A 21,016-nucleotide genomic window follows, 5' to 3' on the forward strand; every position below is an offset into this window, starting at 1 on the left:
TCCAAACTGGCTAGGCTCCCACAAAGCTAGAACATGAAGTAGGATCAAAACCCAGTGCCATTGTCCTTGGCTTCTCATCAGCCCTCATTGTCTGCCGTGTTCAGAGAGTCAGGTTTTATCCCATGCTTTTTCAGTTCCAGTCCAGCTGGCCTTGGTGAGCTCCCAATAGATCAACCCCACTGTCTCAGTGGGTGGGTGCACCCCTTGCGGTCCTGACATCCTTGCTCATGTTCTCCGTCCTTCTGCTCCTCATTGGGACCTTAGGAGCTCAGTCCGGTGTCCAATGTGGGTCTCTGTAACTATCTCCATCCATCACCACATGAAGGTTCTAAGGTGATATGCAAGATATTCAGCAGTATGGCTATAGGATAGGGTCATTTCAGGTTCTCTCTCCTCAGTTGCCCAAGGAACTAACTAGGGACATCCCCCTGGGCATCTGAGAGCCTCTCTAGGTTCAAGTCTCTTGCCAACCCTAAGATGGCTCCCTTAATTAAGATATATGCTTTCCTGCTCCCACATGCATTTTTCCTTTATCCCAAACATCCCAACTCCCCAAGTTCCCCCCATCCTCCCCTTCTCATTTTTCTCTCCCCATTTCCCCTTACCCCTATCCGACCCCACCCCCAAGTCACAATTTTTTGCTCAGCAATCTTGTCTACTTCCCATATCCAGGAAGATAACTATATGTTTTTCTTTGGGTTCACCTTCTTATTTAGCTTGTTTAGGATCACAAATTATAAATTCAATGTCGTTTATTTATGGCTAGAAATCAATTATGAGTGAGTATATCCCATGTTCATCTTTTGGGATCCTCACTCAGGATAGTATTTTCTATTTCCATCCATTTGTATGCAAAATTCAAGATGTCATTGTTTTTTACCGCTGAGTAGTACTCTAATGTGTATATATTCCACACTTTCTTCATCCATTCTTCCATTGAAGGGCATCTACGTTATTTCCAGGATCTGGCTATTACAAATAATGCTGCTATGAATATAGTTGAACAAATGCTTTTGTAATATGATAATTCCCAAGAGTGGTATTGCTGGGTCCTGGGGTAGGTTGATCCAGAAATTCATGAGAAACCACCACACTGATTTCCAAAGTGGTTGGACAAGTTTGCATTCCCACCAGCAGTGGATGAGGGTACCCCTTCCTCTACAACTTCTCCAGCAAAGGCTATCATTGGTGTTTTTGATTTTAGCCATTCTGACAGGTATAAGATGATATTTCAAAGTTGTTTTGATTTGCATTTCCCTGATCGCTAAGGAGGTTGAGCATGACCTTAAGTGTCTTTTGGCCATTTGAACTTCTTCTATTGAGAATTCTCTTTTCAGTTCAGTGCCCGATTTTTAAATTGAGTTAATTAGCATTTTAAAGTCTAGTTTCTTGAGTTCTTTATATATTTTGGAGATCAGACCTTTGTCTGTTGCAGGGTTGGTGAAGATCTTCTCCCAGTCAGTGGGTTGCCTTTTTGTCTTAGTGACAGTGTCCTTTGCTTTACAGAAGTTCCTCAGTTTCAGTAGGTCCCATTTATTCAATTTTGCCCTTAATGTCTGTGCTGCTGGGGTTATACATAGGAAGCGATCTCCTGTGCCCATATGTAGTAGGGTACTTCCCACTTTCTCTTCTATCAGGTTCAGTGTGTTCAGACTGATATTGAGGTCTTTGATCCATTTTGACTTGAGTTTTGTGCATGGTGATAGATCTGGGTCTATTTTCATTCTTCTACAGGTTGGCATCCAGTTGTGCCAGCACCATTTGTTGAAGAAGCTTTCTTTCTTCCATTGTATACTTTTAGCTCCTTTATTGAAAATGAGGTGTTCATATGTTTGTGGGTTAAAATCCGGGTCTTCTATATGATTCCATTGGTCGGCTACTCTGTTTTTATGCCAATACCATGCTCTTTTCATTACTGTAGCTCTGTAATAGAGTTTGAAGTCAGGGATTGTAATGCCTCCAGAAGTTCCTTTATTGTGTAAGATTGTTTTGGCTATCCTGGGTTTTTTATTTTTCCATATAAAGTTGATTATTATCCTCTCAAGATCTGTGAAGAATTTTGATGGGAACTTAATGGGGATTACATTGAATCTATAAATTGCCTTTGGAATAATTGCCATTTTTACTATGTTGATCCTCCCAATCCAAGAGCAAGGGAGATCCTTCCATTTTCTGGTATCCTCTTCAATTTCTTTCTTCAATGTCTTAAAGTTCTTGTCAAATAGATCTTTTACTTCCTTGGTTAGAGTTACCCGAAGATATTTTATGCTGTTTGTGGCTATCGTGAAGGGTGATGCTTCTCTGATTTCCCTCTCTGCTTCCATATCCTTTGTGTATAGAAGGGAAAATGATTTTTTGGAGTTGACCTTGTATCCTGCCACATTACCAAAGGTGTTTATCAGCTGTAGGAGTTCTTTGGTGGAGTTTTTGGGGTCGCTTATGTACACTATCATATAATCTCCAAATAACGAAAGTTTAACTTCTTCCTTTCCAATTCGAATCCCTTTGATCGCCTTATTTTGTCTTATTGCTATTGCTAAAACTTCAAAACTATATTAAAGAGGTATGGAGAGAGTGGACAGCCTTGTCGTGTTCGTGATTTTAGTGGGATGGCTTTGAGTTTTGTTCCATTTAATTTGATGTTAGCTGTCGGATTGCTGTACAAAGCTTTTATTATAATTAGGTATGACCCTTGTATCCCTAATCTTTCCAAGACTTTTATCATAAAGGGATGTTGAATTTTGTCAAATGCTTTTTCAGCATCTAATGAAATGATCATATTTTTTTTCTTTCAGTTTATTTATATGATGGATTACATTGATAGATTTTCGTATGTTGACCCAGCCCTGCATCTCTGGGATGAAGCCTACTTGATCATAATGGATAATTTTTCTAATGTGTTCTTGGATTCGGTTTGCCAGTATTTTACTGAGGTTTTTGCATCAATGTACATGAGTGAGATTGGCCTGTAATTCTCTTTCTTGGTTGAGTCTTTGTGTGGTTTTGGTATCATAGTAACTGTAGCTTCATAAAAGGAATTTGGCAATGACTCTTCTGTTTCTATATTGTGAAATTCATTAAGGAGTATAGGTATTAAGTCTTCTTGGAAGTTCTGGTAGAATTCCGCATTCCATCTGGCCCTTAGCTTTTTTTGGTAGGGAGGTTTTTGGTAACAGCTTCTAATTCTTCGCAACTAACCGGTCTGTTTAGATTGTTCACCTGTTCCTGGTTTAACTTTGGTATATGGTATTTATCTAAAAAGTGTCCATTTCTTTTACATTTTCCAGTTTGTGGCATACAGGCTTTTGTAGTAAGATCTAATGATTCTCTGAATTTCCTCTGTGTCTGTGGTTATGTCCCCCTTTTCATTTCTGATCTTATTAATTTGCATATTCTCTCTCCGCCGTTTGATTACTTTGGATAGGGGTTTATCAATCTTGATGATTTTCTCCAGGAACCAGCTTTTTGTTTCATTGAATCTTTGGATTGTTTTCTGTGCTTCTATTTTGTTGATTTCAGCCCTCAGTTAGATTATTTCCAGTCTTCTACTCCTCCTAGGTGAGTTTGATTCATTTTTTTTTCTAGAGCTTTCATGTGTGCTGTTAATTCTCCAATGTGTGCTTTCTCTGTTTTCTTTAAGTGGGCACTTAGTGCTGTGAACTTTCCTCTTAGGTCTGCTTTCATAGTGTCCCATAAGTTTGAATATGTTGTTTCTTTATTTTCATTGAATTCAACGAAGACTTTAATTTCTTTCTTTATTTCTTCCTTGATCCAGGTGTGGTTTAGTAGTTGACTGTTCAGTTTCCAAGAGTTTGTAGGCTTTCTGGGTGTAGCATTGCTGTTGAATTCTAACTTTAATCCATGGTGATCCGATAAGACACAGGTGGTTACTAATTGTTTTTTGTTACTGTTGAAGTTTGTGGTCAATTTTCGAGAAGGTTTCATGAGCTGCATAGAAGAAGGTATATTCTTTCCTATTTTGGTTGAATGTTCTATAGATGTCTGTTAAGTCCATTTGCTTCATTACCTCCATTAATTCTCTTATTCTCTGTTAGGTTTCTGTCTGATTGACCTGTCCATTCGTGAGAGAGTAGTGTTGACATCTCCTACTATTCGGGTGTGTGGTTTGATGACTGCCTTGAGTTTTAACAATGTTTCTTTTACATAAGTGGGTGCTTTTATATTAGGGGCATAGATATTTAGGATTGAGACTTCATCCTGATGAATTGTTCCTGTTATGAGTATAAAATGTCCCTCTCCATCGCTTCTGATTGATTTAAGTTTGAAGTCAACTTTGTTAGTAATTAGTATGGCCACACCTGCTTGTTTCTTAGGTCTATTTGCTTGATAAGCCTTTTCCCAGCCCTTTACTCTGAGTAGGTGCCTGTCTTTGTGGTTGAGGTGTGTTTCTTGTAAACAGCAGAATGTTGGATCCTGTTTTCGTATCCAATCTCTTAGCCTGGACCTTTTTATTTATTTTTATTTTTATTTTTTGAACTTAATTCTTTTTTAAATTTTTTTATTAATTAATTTATTTAATTATTAAAGATTTCTGCCTCTTCCCCGCCACCACCTCCCATTCCCTCCCCCTCCCCCAATCAAGTCTTCCTCCCTCCTCAGCCCAAAGAGCAAGCAGGTTTCTCTGCCCTGTGGGAGGTCCAAGGACCACCCATCTCCATCCAGGTCTATTAAGGTGAGCATCCAAACTACCTGGGCTCCCACAAAGCCATTACGTGCAATAGGATCAAGAACCCATTGCCATTGTTCTTCAGTTCTCAGTAGTCCTCATTGTCCGTTATGTTCAGCGAGACCGGTTTTGTCCCATGCTTTTTCAGACCCCGGCCAGCTGGCCTTGGTGAGTTGAGTTCATTGACATTAAGTGATATTAATGACCAGTGGTTGTTAAGTCTGGTAACTTTTTTTGGTAGTAGAGTTTGTGTGCTTCCCTTCTTTGGGTTGTGCTGGTGAAGGATCTCTAGATGTCTGAGTTATTGTGGGCAATGTTGGATTTCTTCGTTTGTGATTTTCCTTCTATTACTTTCTGTAAGGCTGGATTTGTGGCTACGTATTATTTAAATTTGTTTTTATCCTGGAAAATTTTGTTTTCTCCATTTATAGTGAACGAAAGCTTGGCTGGGTATAGTAGTCTGGGCTTGCATCCATGGTCTCTTAGTTTCTGCCGTACCTCTATCTAATACCTTCTGGTTTTCATAGAGAAGTCAGGTGTAAGGTTTACCTTTATAAGTAACGTGGCCTTTTTCCTTTGCAGCTCTTAATATTCTTTCTTTATTCTGTATGCTTTGTGTTTTGATTATTATATGGCAAGGGGATGTTTTTTGTTTGTTTGTTTGTTTTTCTTGTTTTGTTTTGTTTTGTTTTGTTTTTTTGTTTTTTGTTTTTTTTTCCAGTCTATTCGGTGTTCTGTGTGGTTCTTGAACCTTCACAGGTATATCTTTCTTTAGGTGGGAAAGTTTTCTTCTATAATTTTATTAAATATATTTTCTGGACCATCGAGCTGCACTTCTCCTTCTTCTACTCCTTTTATTCTTAGGTTTATTCTTTTTATTGTGTCCCAGATTTCCTGAATGTTTTGTGATGAGAGTTGGTTGGATTTGCTGTTTTCTTTGATCAGTGCATTTATTTTCTCTATGGTATCTTCAGAATCTGAGATTCTTTCTTCTATCTCTTGTATTCAGTTCATTATGCTTGTTTCTGTAGTCTCTATTCATTTACCTACTTTTTCCATGTCCAGCTGGCCCTCTGTTTGTGTTTTCTTCCTTGTCTCCATTTCAATTTTCAAGTTTTGAACTGTTTCCATTATCTGTTTGATTGTTTTTCCTTCGTTTCCTAGGGTATCTTTCACTGATTTACTCAATTCTTCAAACTTTCTGTTATACTTCTCATCCATTTCTATAAGGGTCTTTTTTACATGCTGTTTAAGGGCCACTTTTACTTTCATAAAGTCAATTTTTTCTACTTCTTCTTGATTAAGGTGTTTATGCCCTCCTGTTGTGAGGTCACTTGGTTCTGGTGGTTTCATGTTTTTTTCAGATTGTTGAGTAAATTTTTTTTTTTTTTTTTTTTTGGTTTTTCAAGACAGGGTTTCTCTGTGGCTTTGGAGCGTGTCCTGGAACTAGCTCTGTAGACCAGGCTGGTCTTGAACTCACAGAGATCCTCCTGCCTCTGCCTCCCGAGTGCTGCGATTAAAGGCATGCGCCACCTTTGCCCGGCTTTTTGGGTAAATTCTTGCATTGGTGCCTGCCCATCTCTTCCCCCGAATGCTCCCCTATTGATCTTCTTTTACAGGATCGGGTCTCTTTGCCCACTGATGTACCTTCCAGTGATGTCACTCCCCAGTGATGGCTCTCCTGATGTCTAGATCTGATCTCTGTTTTGTTTGGGTAGCTCGTAAACAGAGGGCCTACCTTGCTTGCTGCAGGCAGGCTATTGAGACAAAGGAACTACTGCCCTCCCGGTTGCCCTCACGATTCAGTCCCAGTGCCCAAACAGGCTGAGCTGGGTGATGTAATGTGCCCAAAGAGGGGAGGGAGGCAGAAGGGGGGGATTCTGGATGCAAGCTGGGTGGAATAGGAAGAGAGAGGCAGTATCTGGGGTATAGCCCCTGCAGGAAGACCAGGAAGTATGGGGGGGATGAGGAATGTCTGAGTTCCCTGTCCAGGGCTGCTGCTGCGGGTAAGAAACTCACTCACTCCAGTGATGGCTCTCCTCATGCAGAGATTATATCTCTGTGCTGCTTGGGTAGCTCGTAAACAAAAGGAACAATGATTTCTTATAAAGGTGTTTATATATCCTGTGCTACCTTTAAGGGTTTCAATATATTGACTACTTTATTCTTCCAGGAGACTGAATTCAAAAGGTATGGCACAAAGCTACAAGAGATATCATAAAAGCTAACTGTATAAATAATAGAAAAAAAGCTGCAAGTTGTCTACTGTCAATACATACAGATATAATTAATCAAAAGAAAATAAATTAAGTGAAACATTCTATAAAACTAATAACATTCAGAAAAACTGTACAATGTGCAAATGGGCTCTGCATTCAAGCTCAAAATCTGCTTACATTTCTGACAGCAAGGAACCGGCCTGCCCAGCTGACATCTTTACACATCAAAACCAAGGTCTTGTCATCCATTTCTAGAAAAAAAAAAGAAGTATAACAGGACTCTGCAGAACTTGTTTATCATCTGGTGCTTCCCTCTCTGACATGAAATAACCTATAGCTAGCACTTTGGCATTTTCAGTTGACAACCCATGATTACTATGTGATTGAAATAAATTAGTCAGGCCTGGTGTGGGAGGTCCTTCTGTCTGTTTGTTGCTTTTCTTTGTTAATGAATAAATAAAATGCTTGTACTATCAATATGGTAGAACTTAGGTGTGTAGGGAAGACAGAACTGAATGCTGGGAAAAGGAAAGAGTCAGGGAGATACCATGGATCTGTAGTCAAAGGTAGATGTGCTGAAACTTTGCTTGTAGGTCATGACCTCATAGTGATATACAGATTAATTGAAATGGGTTAAATTAATATGTAAGAGTTAGCCAATAAGATGCTAGAGATAATGGGCCAAGCAGTGATTTGATGAAAACAGTTTCTGTGTGATTATTTTGGGGTTTAACGGTCAGGACCAACAAGTGATCTCCTTGTGACAATGGGCCCCTATGTGGCAACTAAATCCACATAAAATCTGAGAGGGCTTGAAAATGAATTCTAGATAAAAATAAAATACACAGTTTAACACAGCTTCTTGCTGTTTGCTGGCAGTGTGCCACAGCTCCTTTAAGAGAGGTTTTCCTGATTCAGCCACAGTAGGAAAAAAGCTGGGCCATTTTGAAATGACAGCATTCTGGGTTATTCTGCCAGTGTGACCTCTGGCTCTTTCAGGCAGAAGGACCCACTACAGAGCATTTCAGTAGGGTTTGTGAGCATCAAAGTGGCTCCTTATGGACCTGCTTAGCCATTTGGGGAAGAAACTGCTTTTGCCTGGACTGCTGAACTGGACTTGCATGATCCACAGTGAAATGACTGCTGAACTTATATAAAGATAAGATGATCTTTTGGGGTTCCTGCTTCATGAAAGAGTGTGTGAGACATTCTGCAATATACAAAAGAAAGTAACTGGTACACTACCAATATAGATGGAACTGTCTTTGAAATTTCCTGCTTCAAGGAAAAGTCTGCTGGATGCTATGGTCCTGTAGTTTAAAGATGGATGCCCCAATGGTACAAAAGAACTTTGGGTGACTGTCCAGGCAGTGAGATGTCTCTGTCAATTCTAGAGTTTTGGATGTTGCTTACAATGGACTTCCTGTTTACTTTGGTAATATTATATCCATCTGATATATTCGATGGAGTTGAAGAATTATAGCTATAGTTAATTTTCCTTAGTAATAATAAAGAATGAAGTAGATATAAATGTTGTAAGTGTAATTCTTGCTTGATGCCTGTTTTGTTATATGTAATTTTACTATGATAAACTTAAAACCTTCCTTCTTATTTAAACAAAAAAGGGGAAAATATGCTGGAAGTCCTTCTGTCTCTGTGTTGCTTTTCTTTGTTAATGAATAAAGAAAGTGCCTTGGTCTGGTGATAGGGCAGAACTTCAGTAGTCGTGGAAGAAAGAACTGAATGCTGGGAGAAAAAAAGAGTACTGGAGACACCATCGATCCATGGCTATAGGTAGATATGCTGAAACTTTGCTAGTAGGCCACAATATCATGGTGATATACAGATTAATAGAAATGGATTAAATTAAGATGTAAGAGTTAGCCAATAAAAAACTAGAGCTAATGGGCCAAGCAGTGATTTAATGAATATATTTTCTGTGTAATTATTTCAGTGCTGGGCAGCTAAGACAATCAAGTGTTATCATTGCAACACAGCCCTTCATGATACTTTTTAAAAAGTATATCTTATTATTATCTCTATCTTTTTTAATTTTTAGATTATAGCATAATTACATCATTCCCCACTTTCCTTTCTTCTCTGTAAACCTTCCAGTATTCACTCCTTCATCTCTATCAATTTTGTGGACTCTTCTATCACTAAATGTTTTTACATGCATATGAGTTCCAAGGTAGCAAGTGACTCCTCAACATTAATCTAAAGATTTGGAACTGGGAATAACAGAAGAGTCCTAACATACATTTTTTTTTGGTCTGCATTCACTCACTCAATAGAATCTTTTATAGAGCCTAGCATTTGCCTGCAAAAGTCATTATTTCATTTTTTATAATGGAAAATTTATAACATGTTGTACATGTATCACTATTTTATTATCCATTATACAGCTGTAGAACATTTAGGTTGTTTTCATTTCCTAGCTGTTGTGAATAGAGCAACAATGAACATGCATGAGAAAGAAGCTGAAAGGAGTTTCTGATTATACATATTCACTTTTCCATGAACAATAAATACATTATAAGGAATGGTCTTTTCACTCAAGTATTGATTCAAAACTTTCTGCAAAAAAATATCTACCAGCAATATGTTCCTTAACAGTTTTAATGAAACAGTTTTTTAAACTATTTCCAAATTAATAACTGTCTATGGACCCTGATAATTTATAAAAGAGCTGTGCTTTTTGTTAATACACATCATGGTATAAACATTCCCCAAATATATCAACCATAATGACTCAGAAAATCAATACTCTCTAAATTTTAGTTGCTGACAAATAGAGTGCCCAACATCAAGAAGAGTCGTTGGCATAGGATTCCTGCATCATCAAATTCAATTATCATCATTAAGATTGACATCAAAATGGAAAAGATTTATTTTACTATTTTCTCCTTCCATCATCTTTCTTCTACTGTATGGCAGGAACATGCCCTGCACATTCCTACTGCCCTTGCTGCAGTAAAAGCATATTCATTCTGTGTTTACTACTTACCTCTATCTTTCACAGTCCCCAATATCTAATGGTTAACAAAATTTGACTCTCCTTTCCACCTCTTTGGAAATGCTAGAATAAACATTCATTCATTGATGCTTTCTCTAAACAGTTTCATTAGTTCAATTTCCATGTTCTTATGCTTCAATGTGATCTATTCTAAATTTCTTCAGATTTTCTTATGTAATTATCATTAGCCATGGTTCAGCTGGACATACTGTAGTGCAATGGGGAAAATGAGACTGAAATTTTTGATTGGAGTTATTGGTTCCCCTTCAAAAATGTGTCTATGATTAATATTATTTTCCGTTGTGCTTGTGAAGAATCTTATACACTTGATCTTATCAAAAAGACTAAGATGCGATCTGGACAACAATGAGGATGCTGAGAGAGACATAATTGGTCTAATCTACATGATTAGACATAGTAAAAGACAAGATCTACTGAGTAAATTGGGAGCATGGGTGTCACAGCCACCCTCGTCCAGCAAGGATGACGCGACCACCGGAGCTCTTCTCACTGCAGTTTTATTCAGGACCTTTTGACAATTGTAAAATTTCTCTCTCTCTCTCTCTCTCTCTCTCTCTCTCTCTCTCTCTCTCTCTCTCTCTGGGCAAACCTCTCCCAGCCCTTAAGTAGGCCTGGGCTGCCAACCTCAGATTGCCAGGTGGGCACTGCCCATAGGTCCACGCATATGCAAGCAGCTGACAGTCATTGTGTGATAATAGCATAAGTCAGGCTTTAGCCATAGGAGTTGATTATCACAGAGAGCACTCGCTTTCGGGATTGCGGAGAGCGGGAGCCAGCACCATCAGGTGTGACTCCATGCAGCTCTCTACACATAGCCATCAGGTGTGGCTTCACGCAGCTCACTACACATGGGGACCATGGAAATAGTTTGAAGCATATGGGAAAGGCATGGAGGGGAGCAGACAAAAAATGTATAGCTCAATAAAGTCAATAAAAGAACAGTCTTCTACATATTCAATGACAACTGTCTCCTTTACCCTTACCATTATACAGTGTGTTATTAAATTCCAAAATTAATACATTATATATGTCCCAATGTATTATAAAAATGACACGAATTATTTTTTAAAAACATACAGAAGTTTAGAGTACAAAGTTGAATCAACCATGAGTTTGAAAAAAAAATATTCTTTATTTTCAGTTGAGTAACAACTCACCTCAGAGTCCCCAACATAAACAGCTCACTGTGGCTTTAGCATCATGTTCAGTCCCATGTAATTTGCCTCATCTGTTCAGGTGGAGGTCAAATCAGAACAGTTTTTAAGATATTTCTTTCTTCCTTCTCCTTCCTTTCCCCTTAAACATTGATGTGCCAAGAAACTGCCTGTGCCTTTGCTTGAGTATGCACATTTCCACAAACTATGCAGCCAGGATGAACAAGCAGCCTTCACCTACAGATCTTCAGTCAAATAATTTGAGCATCTAACAAACAGTGATATAGTTGTACCATATGCTAGATTTACTGTCATCTTCAGAAGGAATTGTGCATAATGGTTTCCAGAGTTTTACAGTTTTGTAATCCCACCAAGCATGAATGAGTGTTTCGTTTTCTCTACATTCCATCCCAGGTTTCTTATTTGTTGCCTTTTTGATCTTTGCTCTTCTTATTGGTTAAGATTAATTGTCAACAATGCAAAGGTTTGCTTTTACCAATGACTAGTGCAGAGGAACATTTTATAAGATGATTGTGAACCATTTTCTCCCTTTCTTTCTGTGTTTTCTAGAAAGAACACTCTCTTCATTATCAGTGCCATTTTAAATGGAATATTTGTTTTCCTGATTCTGTATTTTGAGTTCATGTTTTGTGAATATTTATCACCTTTCACTTGTAAAGCTGGATAAGATTACCACATATTCTGTGTAATTTCTCTTTACCCAACTGTTTTCTTATCTGTACAAATGCTTTTCAGTTTTCTGAAGTCCCACAAGTCAATTGTTGAAATTATTCATAGCTAACATATTTCCGTACACTGGCCCTATTCTAGACCTTGCCTGTTTGACAGAAGACATGGATGAGGACCTGGCATATAATATTGTACATGTTCTTTTTGAGCTCTGGTCTCTTGATAGGTTTTTTCAGTAGTTAATGCCATGACATTTTTCTTTGCTCTTATTGATGATGCCCTTAGGGTCCCAGAATTAATTGCAAAGCTGTCATCACATGCATAGCCCTATTGAAACTCATAGGGCCACATATAAGCTAGAATAAATGGCACTGTGAAAAGGATTGTTGGGTCCAGAAGTTTATATCAAATTTCAGGTAGAGATGTGAATCATCTTGAATAAGAATAATATTTGCTTGTGTTTGTGTATCTGTGAAATTGTCAGGGAATATTTCCTAAAAACAAAACAACACGTTTCTGGATATATTGATAAAAAGCTACTATTTTGACAAATGAAAAAAATGTGTGAACAGTGAAGTGAAATATGAAACAATGTGCCATTCTGTGCAGTTAGGATCACAGAACTGAGTCCCTAGGTCATATATAGGTTTTCTTCCATACAATATTTTCATCCCATTCCAAGTTCCAATCTTCTGTTTTGTGAAACTCATAGAAGGTGTGTTTTTCCAAATTCTAGAACTCTATAATCATAGTAAAATATACAATAGTTTTAAGTCTTTCTTCATACAATTTTGTTCTCTGTTACCAGTCAGTAAGCATGAGGGGAGAATCCCTTATAATCAATACAGATTAATGATATATATTTTGTGTGTTGCCCTTTTTCTTTTTTATTGAAAATATATTCTTATCTCACACAACACACCCCAACCACAATTTCCCTACCCACAACTCATTCCAATTTCCCCTTACCTCCCTTCTCCCTCAAATCTACTTTTTCTCTATTCCCTTCATAAAAGATCAGGCCTTCAAGAGACAACAACAAAACATGAAAAAACAAGATTCAATAAGAAAAGGCCAAAGCCTTCTTAAAGAGATTGGAAAAGGCAACCCAGTAAAAGAAAAGAGTGGCAAGAGCAAGCAAAAGATCCAGAGATGGACCCTCTTCCATTGTTAGAAGTTCCGTGAAAACACCAAGCTAACAGCCATGACACATAAACAGAGGACATGGTGCAAACCCATGCAGGCTCCATGCTTGCTAATTTAGTCTCTGTGACCCCTGCTTGGTTGATTTAGTAGGTCATGATCTCCTGTGTCCTTCATCCCTTCTGGCTCCTACAATCTTTCTTCCCCATCTTTCATGAAATTCCCAATTCATTGAGAGGAGAAATCTGATGGACACTTCCAAGTGAGCCTCTCTCTGCATGTCTGGCTGTTAGTCTCTATACTCACTCCCATCTGGTGGCAGAAGAAATCTCTCTGATGATGACTGCAAAAGACACAAATGTATGAGAATATCAGAATATCATTAAGAACCATTTCACTGAAATTTTAGCCAGTTGTGTTTGGTTCTACCCTATGTCTCTGGGATATCCAAAATTCCTGGCCATCCAGACAGGGTTACAGTTCATGGGATACAGCTCATGTTTTGAGTCTCAAGTTAGTCAATACATTGGTTGGCGACTCCCACAATTCTGCATCACCATTGACCCAGCATATCTTGCAAGAAGGACAGATTGTTGATTGAGGGTTTTATGGCTGGTTTGATATCCATGTTTCTCTTTCCATGGCCTATAGAGTATATTTGCATGCAAAAGAGACTAGAAATTAGGTGTGAAGTCTACTTGTAGATGCCAGCTCATCCCTTAGTCCATCATTCAATGAGAACTGTGTGGATGTTGTCCTCAGCAGTGGGGTGCTTACTGTCAGTTTTCAGAGATAAGCCCACTGCCCTAGCTCAGCCAAAGATGCTTAGGAATCTCCATGGGACCTACTTGGCAACAACACAATCAAATACAACCCATTCCCACTAGTGAAGCCTTCTCTGTCTAGAAAAGAGGGGAGTTTAGACTAGATTCTTCATTACTAGGAGTTCCCACCATGGTCATCCTCATAGATTCCAGGAAGTTTATACTGCACTATTTTTCCACACAATCTGCCAATTTTCTTGCAATTCTCTTCATTATCTCTTCCTCCATGCCTCCCACCTGATCCTTCCTTCTCCAGTATCAACCTGCCATTGTTACATTCACAAAACATATTCTACTTCCTCTTCCCAGGTAAATCCCTTAATCCCACTAGATCCTTCCTTTTTACCTACCCTCTCTTGTTCTGTGGACTGTGGCTTGGTCATTTTTTACTAAAAATTACAATCAACCTATAAGTGACAGCACACCATGTTTGTCATTCTGGGTCTCTGTTACCTCACTCAGGATCATTTTTTTCTAGTTACATCCATTTGCCTGCAAATTTTATGATGCCATATTTTTAAGAACTAAGTAATAGTCCAGCAGGTAAATATGGGACATTTCCTTTATCCATTCTTTTGTTGAGGGAGACCTAAGTTTTTTCTGCTTTCTAGGTATTGTGAATAAAGCTGCTATAAACATTGAGCAAACGTCCTTGTATGATGATGGAGCATCCTTTGGGTTTATGCCCAAGAGTAGCATAGCTGGGTCATGAGGTAGATATATTCCTAATTTTCTGAGAAATCACCATATTGATATCCAAAGTTGCTGGGAAATTTTGCAGTTCTGCTAGAAATAGGGAAGTATTACCTTTGTTCTACATCTTCTCCAACGTGAGTAGTCACTTGAGTTTTTATCTTAGCCATTCTGGAAGGTGTAGAATGGGATTTAAAAATAGTTTTATTTTCATTTCCCTGATGACTTAGAATGTTAGACATTCCTTTAAGAGTTTCTCAGCCATTTGAGACTCCTCTCCTGACATTTTTCTGTTTAAATCTGTACCTCATTTTTAATTGGATTATTTGAGTTTTGAAATATAGCTTCCTGAGTTCTTTACAACTTTAATAGTGGAACATTTCAAACCAAATGGATGATTCACTGACTTTTGTTTCTCAAGAACTCACCTGTGGTACCTCTTGGCTAACATTCAGCATCAATATAGAAAAGGGATCACATCTGAATTGTTGTAATAAGAGCAGCAGGGCTGCATCCCCGGCACCCGGCTGCCCGCATGGCTTTACCCAAAATAATTACATGGAAACTGTATTCTTTTAATCACTGCCTGGCCCATTAGTTCCAGCCTCTTATTGGCTAGCTCTTACATATGATCTAACCCATTTCTAATATTCTGTGAAATACCACGAGCAGGCTTGCCAGGAAAGATCTTAACCAGCATCTGTCTGGAGTGGGAGAATCATGGCGAGTCCCTGACTCAGCTTCATTCTCCCAGCATTCTGTTCTGTCTACTCCACCCACTTAAGCGTTGGCCTATCAAATGGGCCTAGGCAGTTTCTTTATTAATTAACCAATGAAAGCAACAGATTAATACAAGACCCACCTCCACCATTTCCCCTTTTTCTGTTTAAACAAAAAGAAAGTTTTCATTTTAACATAGTAAAATTACATATAACAAAAGTAAGAATTACAGTTACAATATTTATATCTATTTTATCTCTTATTATAACTAAGGAAAACTATAATTATCTATCCATTCTTCAACTCCATCAAAGACTCCAGAAGGATATATTTCCTAAACAAACAAGAAATCCAAAACTCTAGAAATGACAGAGACATCTCACTGGCTGTACAGTCACCCAAAGTTCCTCTGTACCCATTGGCATCCATCTTCAGCCTTCAGGCCCATAATATCCAGAGACATTTCCAGGAAGCAGGAAATTTCAAAGATAATTCAGTAAATATCTGCTGTGTCTTGTAGAATATCTCGCAGACTCTTTCATGAATCAGGAACCCCGAAAGACCATCTCACCTTTAGGCAAGTTCAGCAGTTCTCTCTCTGAGGGTTCTCTGTGTCCAGTTTATGCAATAGTCCAGGCAAGAACACTTTCTTGCCCAAATGGCTATCAAATTCCATAAGGATCCTCTTCGATGCCCATCTTCCTCTTGAAGTAAATTGGTGCTATCAGGAGCAGATGTGTCTCATTGTCATAAAAAGCCCTGAGTTATTAAAACATTTTAAGTGCCATATTCTGCAGTCTTTAAAAGATATGAAGAATGCCTATCTAACTTAAATATATCTCTGTATATCCAGAAAATCTAACATGACTACAAGCTTGATGATTATCCACCAACAACCTATACTTCCTAATTATACATTACATTTTAAAACTAACTACACAATCACAATACCTTAATCAAGATCAGAAATACATATACATATAACAAAATTGACCTTAAAATCCATACCAATACAAATTATTCATATCTATATCATATCCCCCTTCAAATGTAAAAGAACATTTATAAATAATATTTGGAAACATGGGCACAGTTTTTTCTCTCCAAACTGCTTCCTGCTGAATGGGGGCGCTGTTATTCAGATCTTTTATGGTGTAACCTGTGTGTCAGGGTCATCTCAGTCGGCAGTTGAGTGAAGTAATTTTCTGAAGGTGTTCACAGCAACCTTTCAGGAGGGCGTGGTCTATCATACCATATTGGGATAGACACAATCCACAGAGTCTCATCCTCTGTGAAAACAAAAGAAGAAACTCTTTTCCAAAGTATCATATCCTTAGATCCAAATTCTGAAGTCAAGGTATTTTAAAAATATCTATCTTGGATTAGTTCAGCAGCATTTATAAACAAATATCTTTTCGCATCTGTTGCTCCTTCCTCAGCAATCAAACAATTCAAAGAGAGCATAATAGCATACAGTATCAAGATTCTCTTTGTATTTTCCATCTTTGTGCAGCTTTATTTTTAACCTCTATTTTGTTTATTTTTACTTTTTTTTATATTCTCTGTATATATTTGTCCTGGAATAACTCTGTAGACCAGACTGTTCTTGAACTCTCAGAGATCCTTCTGTCTCTGCCTTCCAGGCATTGGGATTAAAGGCGTGTGCTACCACACCTTGAAGTCACAGAGGTAAATCTCCCTCTGCCTCCCAAGTGTTGGGATTAAAGGCGTGTACTACCACACCCAACTAATCTCTTTCTTCCTTATTTTACTTTTAAGAACTTTAATTTTTAGCCTGCATATATTTTTAAACACACTGTAAATCATTTAAACATTTTCTTTGACTTTGAATCTCTCTTTACTGTATATCTCTCTTTTTCTGACCACACGAGTTTTTAATTTACTGAGCAACATGGGTAGAATTAAAGCCGTGGCTTTGCCAACTACATCCAGCCCATTCCTTAGCTTTCCATGTTTATCACCACAACTCTGTGGCGTTTCAAGGTCCTTGCCAGCAAACAAGCTACATCACTCAAATGCTCTCTCTGTAGCTGACCTCCTGCCTCAGATTCAGAGTTTGCCCTGGCAGGACGGACCAGAATGCCAGCATTTTAAAACAGCACAACTTTTTTCCTGCTATGGCTGAAAACAAACAAGCATGCAATCAGCTTTTATCAATACGATTTAAGTGTTTCCTGGCAGGAACTCTTAATGAGCTGCAGGATTTTGCCACTAAAGCTGAGTCAGGAAGCGTCTCTTAGATGAGAGCACTTGCTTGCATCTAGCAAGCAGAGCAGACCCAAGAAATTGCTGCTATGAAGAAAACATGCTTTACTCTATTCTTTCCCAAGCTTTCTCAGGCTTTCTGTAGATTCAGTGCCCCATGTCTGGGCGCCATCTGTTGTAATAAGAGCAGCGGGGCTGTGTCCCTGGCACCCGGCTGCCCGCATGGCTTTACCCAAAATAATCACACGGAAAGTGTATTCTTTTAATCACTGCCTGGCCCATTAGTTCCAGCCTCTTATTGGCTAGCTCTTACATATGATCTAACCCATTTCTAATATTCTGTGTAGTACCATGAACTGGCTTACCAGGAAAGATCTTAACCTGCGTCTGTCTGGAGTGGGAGAATCATGGCGAGTCCCTGACTCGGCTTCTTTCTCCCAGCATTCTGTTCTGTCTACTCCACCCACCTAAGGGTAGGCCTATCAAATGGGCCTAGGCAGTTTCTTTATTAATTAACCAATGAAAGCAACAGATTAATACAAGACCCACCTCCATCACTGTATGATGTCACGTTTCTTAAATGCTACCACATTTTTTGTGAATAATCAGCCATTGTGCAAAGAAACATTACAGTATGTTTATTATAGTTTCTATATGGTATTGTTTACATTTTCGGAACAACTATTATAAAATACATGTTCTGTAGTCCTCTGTCCAATTTGTTTACCTACTAACATTTGATGTGCTTATTTTTATTAATGATATTAAAGATTTCATCATACATTTTTAATATATATGTTATTATAAGCAATGTTTGTCTTTGGTGCTGGAGAATTGTCTGTATTCTGTCAATTATGTTTCAAATAAATGCTGATTGGCTAGGCAGGATATATAGGCCAGAAAACCAGACAGGAAGTAGAAATGATGTAAAAAGAACAGGAGAATTCTGGGAAAGAGGAAGTTGATTCCTCCCAGTCCTGCCCAGACCACCGAAGCAGTAGGATGTGACCTGCCCCACTGAAAAAAGGCACTGAGCCACATGGCTAACATAGATCAGAAAAATGGGTTAATCAAGATGTGAGAGTTAGCCAGTGAGAGGCTAGAACTAATGGGTCAACCAGCTTTATAACTTATAGAGACCAATGTGTCATTTTCTTTGGGGCTAAACAGTTGTGGGGTACCTGGCAGAACAGAAAACAACAACAAACAAGCAGGCCTGCCCCCCCATTCATGTTACATGTCTCAATGGCCCAAATATTGTTATAAAGTTTGCCTTTCTTCTGATCTTTCCTGTCCTGTGTAGGACAATCTATTAAATCAACTGTCTTTCCCCTAAAACTTTTTACACTTTCAGTTTCCAAGTTATTGAAGTTTAATGGATTAATACTCATATATTTTCTTCATCTTTTCCTCTTAAATCTATACGTTTGTAGTTCACCTAGTTATCCATTTATGGAATTGATTTAGAGGTTTTGGATTATAGAACTTCATTTTTATCAATATTTTTTGTAATGGTTTTGTCTCATGTTTATCAAAATCCTTTTCCTTAGAATATATATTGACAACTTGCTACCTTACATTTCTTGAAACTCTATATTTTATTATTCCCAAATTAATATCTACATTTTGGTCTCAATAAATTACAATCACAAACTACTATTTAATCACTACCAAGATGAACTGACTAAGATTGTCTGAAAAGTAAAAAAATATATATATAATTTTCAATTTGTGTGACAGATTTGACAGATTCTCTGACCTTAACAGGTCCCACTGTCTTTGGTTTCCTGTACTATCCTGGACATTTTGCCTCATCCATTTATGTAGAGGTCATATGAAAACAGATTTTTACATTATCTCATTCTTTCTTCTTTCATCTTCTATTTAATGCAAAAGCTCTCTTGATGTGGGAGTTCCCTCTCTATGCTGAGATTACCACAAATGAATAAAGAAACTGCCTTGGCCTTCTGACAGGGAAGAACTTAGGTAGGCAGGAAAGATGGAACTGAATGCTGGGAGAAGGAAAGCAGAGTCAAGGAGAGAAGCCATGGATCTTCCGCCTGAGACAGACACCAGTTAGAATGTTGCCAGTAAGCCACAGCCAAGTGGCGATACACAGATTAATAGAAATTGGTTAAATTAAGATGTGACAATTAACCAATAAGAAACTAGAGCTAATGGGCCAAGCAGTGTTTTAATGAATGCATTTTCGGTGTGATTATTTCAGGTGTAAACTAGCCATGTGGTGGGGAAAACAAGCAGCTCTTTCCTGTGCAACCCTCCTTGGAAATTTTCCATATCTTTGCTTGAGTATAAGCATATGCACAACCTGTGGATATAATTTCATTTTGTGGGAGGTTTATGGAATACAATGCTAACTCATTTATTGACTTACTGTTTCTTGCCTCTGAGTAATCACAAAACAGCACTAGTATTTCATCATTGCTCACAGCATTGAAATTTAACCCTGTACTACAACTCTAACTCTCTTTATCTTAAACAATAAAAAGTCAACATGTTTTCATTTCTTTCACTTCTTCTTATATTTTATTTCATTTTATACTAATCTAAATGATGAAGTACATTCAGAACTTATTTTCTTGTGGGATTCACCCAACCACAGAACTATGAATTTCAAGTTCACTAAATGAAAACAAACAGAATATTGACACAACAGATTGTTTCTAAGTGCACATTGTACCCTCGGAGACTCCTATGAATGATGCCTGACCTTATACTAAAACTTGGCTAGAAGAAAAGAAAACACAAGGAAGTGCCGCAAAGCCAATTGTAACTTTATACTCATGAAGGAGCAAAACTATTATCCTTATTTTTGCTGTTAGATTTGTAGTTTGCTCACTCTATTCAATGTACTTCTTATCTGGTTCAATTTCTTCTTATCTTTTAGCTTTTCTTTACATGGTGTAATAATTTATAGGAATTACCCATAAGTAACAGTCAGACAGGATGAAAGAAGGGGGTTTGGATACACTCAATAAATATGTTTGAAAAATGCTTAAGAAATCCTGAAATCATATAGTAAAATATAAAAATGAATTTAAAAAATCAACAAAGAGAACAATTACAAAATTTATTAATGAGACTATTAGAAACAAATCCTAGGAAAAATAATATGTGGTCACAAATGTAAAATGTTGATGTGGGATTTTCCTCTGTATGCTGTGATTACCATTGGTGAATATAGAAACTGTCTTGGCCTGTTGATAGGGCACAACTATGTAGGCAGGAGAAATTAAACTGGATGCTGGGAGAACAGAGGCAGAGTTGGAGAGAAGCCATGTTGACCTGCTGGAGACAGACTCCAGAACTTTACCAGGTAAGCCACAGCCACATGTCAATCCAGAGATTATTAGAAATGGGTTACATTATTAAGTATGAGTTAGCCAATAAGAAGCTAGAGCTAATGGGCCAAGCAGTGATTTAATTAATAAAGTTTCTGTGTGATTATTTTGGGTCTAAGTGTCAGGAAAACTACAAATGGTTTTCTTAAAACAAAATGTGAAGCCAAGAATTGTGTCATATTAGAAACATTATTCCAACTCAAATGTAAAATATTTATGCTCTTTGCATATCAAATCATACTTTATTCTATTTTTATTTAC

The sequence above is a fragment of the Chionomys nivalis genome, chromosome X (assembly GCF_950005125.1).
Source record: "Chionomys nivalis chromosome X, mChiNiv1.1, whole genome shotgun sequence".
Classification (NCBI taxonomy): Eukaryota; Metazoa; Chordata; class Mammalia; order Rodentia; family Cricetidae; genus Chionomys; species Chionomys nivalis.